The sequence below is a fragment of the Pinus tabuliformis genome, chromosome X (genome assembly GCF_031772625.1).
Source record: "Pinus tabuliformis cultivar Carrire ecotype Pingquan chromosome X, CPIR1, whole genome shotgun sequence".
NCBI classification, from domain to species: Eukaryota; Viridiplantae; Streptophyta; class Pinopsida; order Pinales; family Pinaceae; genus Pinus; species Pinus tabuliformis.
Genome location: NC_142308.1, coordinates 677780803 through 677791783, shown reverse-complemented (window position 1 = coordinate 677791783; position 10981 = coordinate 677780803).

Genomic DNA, 10981 nt, shown 5'->3' with positions numbered 1-10981 from the left:
TTAAAACTGAATGTCTGGCTTCAGTTTTTGGCTTGTGTAGTGTCAGTTGTTTGATTCTGTTTTCAGTCAGTTTTCAGTATTTATAATTGAGTTAGTTTTGATTCAATATATTGATTTTAGTTTGATGAAGTTATTGACTCCATTTTTCCCAATGGAAGAGGCATTGGTCTACTTTCCAGAGATCTATGGTTCTTGGCACCTCCCGGGAGCTACCATCCCCATTGGAGACAATGTTAGCGTTGATATCTTCATCCCTCCATCAGTGATTAAAATTTCTATTTTTGCATACATTTTAGGTGTCCCATCCGATCAGTTGCATTCCATTAGGTCATGGATCAATTGATGGTAGTGGTTCATTATCAAATTCCCCTCATGGTTTTTACCTGCTGGCCTATTTTCACAAATTCGGGTTATTTACAGTCATTTTTTGTCATTACACTTACAGAAGTCATTTTAGGGTTTTCAGGTCTCATTAAGTCTAGGGTTTGCCACCAATGTCTTCAAAAGCTCAATAAGAGGTCAGCAAGCACATGAGGATGCCTAATAAGTTCATAAAATCACAAATTCTACTGATGATTTGCTCCATAAAGGGTTTTTACCTCAAAACTCTGTTTCGAGGTGAAAACAGAGTTTTTCTATTTCATGTAAAAATTTTATGTAATTTTATTGTTTTCATATGTAATAAAGCATCATCTACAGCCCTTAGTCACCTTGCCAAACTCCACTGCTCCAGCTCCTGCAAAAGAAACAAAAAACATCCAAGCATCAATTCATCAAATGAAAAAAAGAGCCAAACTGCAAAAAAGGGGTTTTTAAAAGCAAAGTGAAAAGGAACTTTAGAAAGTGGGTTTTTTCTAAATGAAAAATTAGAGTCCAAATGTATATAAAGTGCTCCTTTGTGTTAGAAAACTTCATTTGTGCAAGAGAGAGAGAGAAATAGAGGTAAAATCACACTTTGAGGAGAAATAAGGGACAGTTGCAGCAAATTTCAAGTTTTCTCCTAGCGCGACGCACCTGGGCACTGGCGTGACGCACCTGCCAGGCGCTACGCACCGGGCGCAGGATTTGCAAAGAGATTTCAATGGGCGCTACGCACCTCGGCGTTGGCGTGGCGCACCTGTCAGCCAAGCTAAACAATTCATGCCATTTATTTTCTTAGCCTCTAAATTTTCAAATATCAGCTCTTCAAGTAAGTACACCCTCCCATTTTCTATAGCAATAGAATTTGTCATCCATCATAATGATTTGAATGGTGAAAAATCAAACCCTAGTTGCTTCAAAGTTTTCTTGCAAAATTTTCTAGGGTTTTGTCATTCTTGTTGTTTTTACTCCCTTGTATGATTCTCCCACATCCCATCCCCTGCACTATTATTCCCTAATTCCCTTCCCCTTTCCCTCCCCCATTTACACTCACCTTATCCCCTATCACCAAAGCCTAAGCGCTATACCTAACTCCCACTATTCCCCAAACCCTAATTTTCATTTCCAAAAACCTATCATTCCCTAGTAACCCTACAGCCATCATCAAAACCCTCCTTTGCATTTATATTATTAGTCAACCCATTAAATCCCAAAGAAGAAAACATCAGTCACCTATACTTAAGAAAATCTCTTCATACTCATCATTCTACACTCTACATTTGCAAATATGGAAACAGATTCAGCTTATGAAAGGGATGAGGAAACTATGAGTGATTCCTCCCAAGAGATTCATGCACCAAGAAAACCACATAAGGGAGGAAAACACATCTGGGAGGAGCCCACCACACTCACAGAGTTACTAGCTTGCTCTCTTGCAGTAACATGCTTTAAACATCAGTCTTGCTACCAGTTTTGTTAGATGGTAGAGAGGGTGAAATACCACCATTAACTTGCTAGGCTATTGTCCTTCATCTTCACAATGGCCAAGTGAACATACCAGGTGTTTCCTTCACTTTGACATCTGAAACCATAGCCGCAGCAACATGTATTCCAAATGTGGGCGAACAGTGGAACAAAGGACAGCTTGTGGGCAAAGAGCATTATGAGCCTTACATCAAGGCTAGTTATCAAAATCAAATCAGTAGGGTCTTTCCTTTCAGATACCTACAAGACACTTATGATCCACTCATGAAGCTCATTATCAAATACTTCACCTGTGAAGGGAGGTTTTCTCACTTGTACACTTACCATGTTAGATTATTGATGCATTTCAATAGAGTGAGGATGATGAACCTCCCCTATTTCATATGTAGAAATATTGAGAAGATGGATACATTGGTGCAAAGGAAACCTCTTCCTCAGCAGTTCAATAGCATTTATCATTTTTCATTGATCAAAATTGTTGTTTTGCATCACCTGAGCTTGCTGAACATTTCATGGGATACCTTTATTTCACATGAGGTTTTCAACAGCCCTTAGGTGACCCATAAGTGTTTGAAGAGGAAGGAGGGCCTTAAAATCAGCCAGAGGTTCATGAGACTCAAACTACAGGTGTGCCAGTATTTGTCACTTATGAAAAAGGCACAAGGAGACTATTTGCAGTTGCCAAATGAGTATTATCTCCACCTAGGGTGGAAGGGGTCTCGTTTCCTTCACCAAACCACAGGCAAATGCTATCTTCACCTGGAGTGAAAGGGGCTTTGCCTTCTTCTTCATCAGTACAGGTACAGGATAAAGGGAAGCAACCATTACATGATGAAGGGCCTTCTGAAAGTCGGGAGAGAGATTTTGTTTTGATTCAGGAGGAGGATACTGCTTTGATCTCCCAAAACTCAAGGCTCAAGGAGGTAATTAGAGAGAAAGAAGCTAACATCCATGCCTTATCACTTGACCTTGAGAGGGCTAAGTGGATTCTCAAATTCCTTGAGCAAGAAAACAAGCAGCTTACCGACAAACAAGAACTCCTGGAGCTGTAAGTCATTAAAGAAAACCGGCAAAAGTCTAAGAGGGCAAAGGGCAACTTGACATCCATTCAGAAAAAGGACAATGACCGGGAATATGTGTGGAGAAGGTGAATATGCACTTGGATAAGCTTCTTGAGAAATCCAACAAGGAGAAAAAGATGTTGCGCCAAATGGCTTATCATTATTTGGCCTGGAACAAAATTTGTAAAACAAGGATAAGGAGCCTAAAATCCAAGTTAAGGAAGACTTTGAGGAGAAAGAAAGAGCAAGATAAGCTCAAAATATTGGCTGAAGCTTCATTGGGCCAGCATAACACCTGACATAGATCACTCATGCAAAATTTCAAGAAATTTGGTGAACTTTTTGGCATTTTTGAATTTTTCAGGGAAAAAACAGGTTTTCTCGGCAGGTGCGTAGCGCCACCTGGCACTCGCTTTTGATAGGGACCTCTATTTGAAGAAAACTTGGCATTTTTGGATTCCTTATGAAAATTTATGCATGCTCAGAAATTACTAGGAAATTTTGACAAGTTTTGGACCTCCAAAAGGACCAAAAACACCTAAAAAATGCCCTCTTTGCCACTTTTTGGCCACACAGGAAGCAGTCTTGGGAGATTGCACTTTTGGAGGGGCAAATGGACTCCAAATCAAAAAATTCAAGTTGTTCCAAAAAGTAGACTCATAGGGCTTTCCAACGAGCTATCCTACACTTGATTTTGACCTCGGGAAGCCTTCCAATAGTTGCCTGAAAAACGCACTACGCATAGAATCAGTGGCGCTACGCATAGGAGAAAAATTTGCCAATTTTGCCTGTTTGCTCAAAATTTCGCCTAATTTTCTACCAGTTTAACTTTTTTTTCTCTCATGGTCAAATGTGTGATATAATATGATGTAAATTGATGTACTATAATGTAAAAATGATGAAAATTGACTTAAGGAGGTAGATACATCAATTTTAGGTGGTTTTAAGCTAAATGAATCAATTTCCATAATTTTAGAGGCAAGCTATTCCACTGCCTATTTTTTAGTTCCTAGTTTAGATCTTGTTGAAACAGCTCCTTGACTCATGGATTCGACCCCTGATGGCTAGCATAGGTGGTGTGATGCCTATATCTTGTACTTTCTTAGTCACTTGTCAAGGTTGGACTCTTGTGAATGCTTTGAGCACTATTGTACATCATCTCTACAGTTTGGCACGGAAATAGACCAGGGTTTGCAGCATTTTCTGTGATTCTTGTGGCAAGGTGACTTAGTATTGTTTTTCCTTCTGTGATTCAAGTTATCATATGTTTATGTGTGCCATTATCTCTCTCTTTTCTGCTTAACTAAATGAATCAAGTATAAAGGTGGAAATCATTGATGTTGTAGTGCTCTACCTTAGGGTTTCATTAGTTTTACATGTTTTCTATTGTTTGAAGAGGACTCATGACACATTCATGCCATCTCCAACTCCTCACCAGTCTCAAGACTCACCATTACACCTAATCTAAAGTACTAAAGCATTTTCCTACCTCGCCCCACAGAAACCTCTGCAAGACTGAGTTCATTCCCCGAACCCAAAACTGCCTTTCACATTTGATCCAGCAATCAACCATAAAACTCAATCAAACTCCTCTGAGCATATACCTAGCCTAAAATTAGTCTTTACATCAGTCATCTCAAGCCTCATTTGCTATATTTTCCTGAGATTGACAAGGAGAGAGCCCTCTCCCGACCTGGTAGGGCTAGCTACCAAGTTAAGAGTGGTTTGATGTTATCCTAGACCTGCCTTTCTCAACCTGAGGTAGATTTAGGCCATAACATATTGGCGACTCAACTGGGGAAGAAAAGTTTGTTTGTTGTTGTTGTTTGTTTTGTAGACTACAGATGGAGCCTGAAGTTAGCCAGGTAGCCTTCGAACTGCTCTTGCTTTGCAAGTGCATAAGTAAATGAATGCTGCTTCAGTCAATCCCTGGTATAAGTTTTGAACTGAACATCTAACTTGAAAGTGTTGCCCCAGTATCTTAAAGCAATTCTAGACTTTTGGATGATGAGTTTAGAATTTGATAGGCTGACAAATTGGTAATTTCCATTTGATTTTTGGGAATAATTCAACACACTGGCTTCCTGATGATACACCAGGGCCAATCCTGATCCTGATCCTCCTCCCATGTATGAAAACCCAAATCTCATTCCAAGAACTCTCCGGCAATCAAGTTTAGTGATTATGGTTTTCAGATCTCATTCATGTCCAGTTATTTTTGAATACCTTGAAGATCTTGAGTTTGATGAACATTTTGATCTATTGTTGTTTGAAACTAAATCTGAAAGTGCAGTTGGTTCTACTGTTCGAAATCTGGAGTATGTCAAAGATCTTGAAACTGAAAGGGCTAATAGATCAATTGATGATTACATCTTGAATCTTCAAACTTCCTTTGTGGCTACAAATATTCCCGAGTTCTTAGAATTTGCATCTGCAACTCTTGGTTCATCTGATGTTGTATCTAATTCAGAAATTCCTATTGAAACTCCTTTTAGCCCCACCATTCCCGTGCAACCCACCATATCTGATCAGAGACCCCCTGTCTCTTCTCCCCCATCAACCCCTTCAACACCTCAAACATCTAACATTTATTCCCCTCCTTCTACACCTCATACACCCATTACATCGACTACTATTGTTGTTCCGACTCCTCCTACATCCCCAAGACCAGTTTCAAATCCACCTAGAGCAATGGTTGCCCGATATGCACCTCTCATTTTGCCACAAAACTTGGATGTTATCCCTGCTAATTACCAAAGTAAAATTCCACTGTTTGATGCTACCCAAGGTATCATAGCACAGCAACATGTTGATAGGATGAACGATTTCTTTGACCTTCATGAGATAGATGAAGAAAATGTGACTCTGAGATTATTTGTACAAACTTTTGGAGGCGAAGTGCGAAAGTGGTTCAGAGCATTGCCAACTAGGACTATCAATACATTGGCAGTTCTTCATAGACAATTTATGGATCGTTGGGAGGTAAATAAAAATCCACTCCAAATTCTTTCCAAATATGAAAACATAAAGAGGAATGTTGGTGAGAGTGTCCAAGATTATTGTGTTAGATTCAATACTGTTTATAATGCTATTCCCCCTGATATAAAGCCACCAATGGGGCTGGCTTTGATAAAAAAAATCGATGGCTTTGATCTCGACATGGCATATCAATTGAGAGAAATAGACCGACTACATTAGAGGATATGCAAAAAATTGCAGTGAGTGTGGAGGCAAATCTGCTAGCTAAGAGAGCTAGAGTGAAGACCGAGAAGAAGGTGACCATAGCGGAAGAAGATAGGTGAGATTAGATTGTACATTGATTTCAGAAATTTGAATAAGGTGTCCTTGAAAGATAATTATCCGTTTCCAAAAATGGACCACATACTCCAAAGAGTAGTTGGGGCATCTCGTATGTTGCTGCTCGATGGGTATTCCGGCTATAATCAAATTCTGGTCCATGAGGATGACAGGGATAAAACAGCATTCACCACTCCATGGGGGACATTCCATTATTCTAAGATGTCATTCGGTTTAAAGAATGTTGGTGCAAAATTTCAGTGGGCCATGGATATCGCCTTCACAAATGAAAAAGATGTGTTTTTAGTAGTATATCTTGATGATTTGACTGTCTTTTCAAATTCAAATGAGGAGAATCTTTACCATCTGAAAATTATCTTTCAGCATTGCAAAAAATATGGCATATCTCTCAATCCCAAAAAGAGCTTGTTTTCCATTGACGAGGGAAAGCTTCTTGGTCACATAATATCCAAAGAAGGCATCTACATTGATCCTGCTCGAGTAGAAGCTATTCAGAAAATTGATTTTCCTCGTAGTAAGAAAGAGATCCAAGAATTTAACGGTAAGATGAACTTCTTACGTCATTTTGTGCCAAATTTAGCTGAACACTTGAGGGAGATTACAAATATGTTGAAGAAAGATAGTGTGGTCAAGTGGACCGAAGAAGCCATGAAGTCTTTCAACCTAGTAAAGTTGGCTCTTTCTTCAACTCCAATTTTAATCAGCGCGGATTATTCCCAGGATTTCATATTGTTTTCATTCGCTTTTGATCATACTATGGCTACAGTTCTAATGCAGAAAAGAGACCAGCTTGAAAATCCAATTGCCTGTTTCAGTAGGACAATAAGAGACGTAGCCTTAAAATATAACATTATTGAGAAGCAAGCTCTTTCCTTGGTGAAAGCTTTGAAAGATTTCCAGGTATATATTCTGCATTCTCATATTCTTGCTTATGTCCCTAATGCAGCCGTAAAGGATGTTTTGATACAAACAGATCTGGAAGGGAGGAGAGGTAAATGGATCACAGCGTTGCTAGAATATGACTTGGAGATAAAGCCAACAAAGCTAATCAAGGGGCAGGGTCTAGTAAAGTTGATGGCCAAGTCTAATTTGCATGCCTTGGACATAAATCTAATTGCTGCCATGACCGAAGAAGATGAAGAAAGTTCACTTGTTCAGGTATCTGAAATTTTCTAGATTCTCCTTGGTATTCAGATATTGTATATGTACTTCAGCACCTTTCACCGCCACCGGAGATGGCCAAAAATAAAGGTAGAACTCTGAAATTGAAGGCTACTAAATTTTGTATTATGAACAATGCACTTTATTGGAAAGATCCTGACGGTATTTTGCTGAATTGTTTGGTTGAGGAGGAAGCAAAACAGGTCATGAATGATTTTCACAAGGGAGACTATGGAGGTCACCTATTTTGGAAGATGACAGCGAACAAAATTTTGAGAGCGGGGTATTATTGGCCTACCCTCTTTGTTGATGTTTATAAAATTGTCACAAGCTGTCATGAATGCCAGATTTTTCAGGGAAGGAGAAAGTTGCAGCCTCTACCTCTCAAGTCGGTCGAAGTTAGTGCTCCATTTCAGTAGTGGGGCCTAGATTTTATTGGCGAGATTCATCCTACTTCTTCAGCTCACCACAAGTGGATCTTAACAGTGACAAATTATTTCACAAAGTGGATTGAGGAAATTCCCACTCGGCAGGCCACCGACTTGGTAATAATTCAGTTTCTTGAAAACAATATTTTTTCACATTTTGATTGTCCTAACAAGTTGATTACAGATAACGCAGTAGCTTTCAAGTCCAAAAGGATGATTGACTTTTGTAGAAAATACAATATTAACTTGGGACATTCTACTGCATATTATCTGCAAGGTAACGGATTGGTGAAATCTTCAAACAAATCATTGGTCAATATCATTAAAAAGCTGCTAGAAACAAACAAAAAGAGTTGGCATAAGAAACTGATTAATGCACTATGGGCGGATAGATTAAGTCAGAAGAAATCAATAGGCATGTCTCCTTTTGAGATTGTATATGGTGTTGACACAGTCTTCCTTACATCCCTCGCAGTCCCGGTTGTTAAACTTCTACAGGATGCTGGCAGCGAGGAAGATCATTTACAACGAAGAATAAACCAAATGATCCATTTATAGCAGACAAGAGAGGAAGTTTTTCAGAATACCTTCAGGCTGCAAAAGAGAATTAAGAAGATTTATGATCGGAAGGCAAAGGCAGACAAATTTCAGATTGAAGACATAGTGCTAAAATGGGATGCTAGAAACGAGGATAAAGGCAAGCATGGCAAGTTCAAGAATCTGTGGAAGCGACCATACGGGATTGCTGCATATCAGGGTCAAAATGCCTTTCTACTGAAAGAAATGAATGGGGAAGATTGTTCAGGAGGGCCGGTCAATGGTCGGCTTCTAAAACGGTATTATCTCTGAGATATTTTCTACTGTCACATATATCATTGTACATACCATTTTCCTTCTCTCATTACAAAGTGTGTACTGATGTCATTCATTTAGTTTGGGACCCGAAGTGAAGGCTATAAAACTAAGTGTTTGACTTCAGTTTTTGGCTTGTGTAGTGTCAGTTGTTTGAGTCTGTTTTCAGTCTTTATAATTGAGTTAGTTTTGAGTCAACATATTGATTTTAATTTGCTGAAGTTATTGACTCCATTTTGCCCAATGGAAGAGGCACTAGTCTTCTTTCTAGATATCTATGGTTCTTGGCACCTCCCAGGAGCTACCATCCCCATTGGAGCCAATGTTAGTGTCGGTATCTTCATCCCTCCATCAATGACCAAAATTTCTCTTTTTGCATGCATTTTAGGTGTCCCATCCAATCAATTGCATTCTATTAGGTCATGGATCAACTGACAGTAATGGTTCATTATCAAATTTCCATCATGGTTTTTACCTGCTGGCATATTTTCACAAATTCAGGTTATTTACAGTCATTTTTTAAAATTACACTTGCAGAAGTCATTTTAGGGTTTTCAGGTTTCATTAGGTCTAGGGTTTGCCACCATGGTCCTCAAAATCTCAATAAGAGGTCAGCAAGCACATGAGGATGTCTAATAAGTTCATAAAATCACAAATTCTACTGATCATTTTCTCCATAAAGGGTTTTTGCCTCAAAACTCTGTTTTGAGGTGAAAACAGAGTTTTTCTATTTCATGTAAAAACTTTATGTAATTTTATTGTTTTCATATGTAATAAAGCATCATCTGCATCCCTTGGTCACCTTGCCAAACTCCAGTTCTCCAGCTCTTGCAAAAGAAACAAAAAACATCCAAGCATCAGTTCATCAAATGACAAAAAGTGCCAAATTGCAGAAAACAAGTTTTTTAAAAGCAAAGTGAAAAGGAACTTTAGAAAGTGGGTTTTTTCTAAATGAAAAATTAGAGTCCAAATGTATATAAAGTGCTCCTTTGTGTTAGAAAACTTCATTTGTGCAAGAGACAGAGAGCAATAGAGGTAAAATCGCACTTTGAGGAGAAATAAGGGATAGTTGCAGGAAATTTCAAGTTTCCCCCAGCGCGATGCACCTGGGCACTAGCGCTACGCACCGGGTGCAGGATTTGCAAAGAGATTTCAACAGGTGCTACGCACCTGGGCATTGGTGCGGTGCACCTGTCAGCCAAGCTAAAAAATTCATTCCATCGATTTTCTAAGCCTCTAAATTTGCAAATATCATCTCTTCAAGTAAGTACACCCTCCCATTTTCCATAGCAAGAGAATTTGTCATCCATCATAATGATTTGAATGGTGAAAAATCAAACCTTAGTTGCTTCAAAGTTGTCTTTCAAAACTGTCTAGGGTTTTGTCATTCTTGTTGTTTTTACTCCCTTGTATGATTTTCCCACATCCCATCCCCTTGCACTAAATTTCCCTAATTCCCTTCCCCTTTCCCTCTCCCATTTACACTCACCTTATCCCCTATCACCAAACCCTAAGCCCTATACCTAACTCCCACTATTCCCCAAACCCTAATTTTCATTTCCCAAAACCTATCATTCCCTAGTAACCCTACAGCCATCATCAAAACCCTCCTTTGCATTTATATTATCATTCAACACATCAAATCCCAAAGAAGAAAATAGCAGTCACCTATACTTAAGAAAATCTCTTCATACTCATCGTTCTACACTCTACATTTGCAAATATGGAAATAGATTCAGCTTATGAAAGGGATGAGGAAACTGTGAGTGATTCCTCCCAAGAGATTCATACACCAAGAAAACCACATAAGGGAGGAAAACACATCCAGGAGGAGCCCACCACACTCACAGAGTTACTAGTTTTTCCTCTTGCAGTAACATGCTTTAAACATCAGTCCTGCTACCAGTTTTGTGAGATGGTGGAGAGGGTGAAATACCACCATGAACTTGCTAGGTTATTTTTCCTTCATCTTCACAATGGCCAGGTGAACTTAGCTGGTGTTTCCTTCACTTTGACACCTGAAACCATAGCTGTAGCAACAGGTATTCGACATGTGGGTGAACAGTGGAACAAAGGACAGCTTGTGGGCAAAGAGCATTATAATCCTTACATCAAGGCTAGTTATCAAAAGAAAATCGGTATGCTCTTTCCTTTCAGATACCTACAAGACACTTATGCTCCACTCGTGAAGCTCATTATCAAATACTTCACCTGTGAAGGGAGATTTTCTTGCTTGTACACTTACCATGTTAGATTATTGATGCATTTCAATAGAGTGAGGATGATGAACCTCCCCTATTTCATATGCGGAAATAT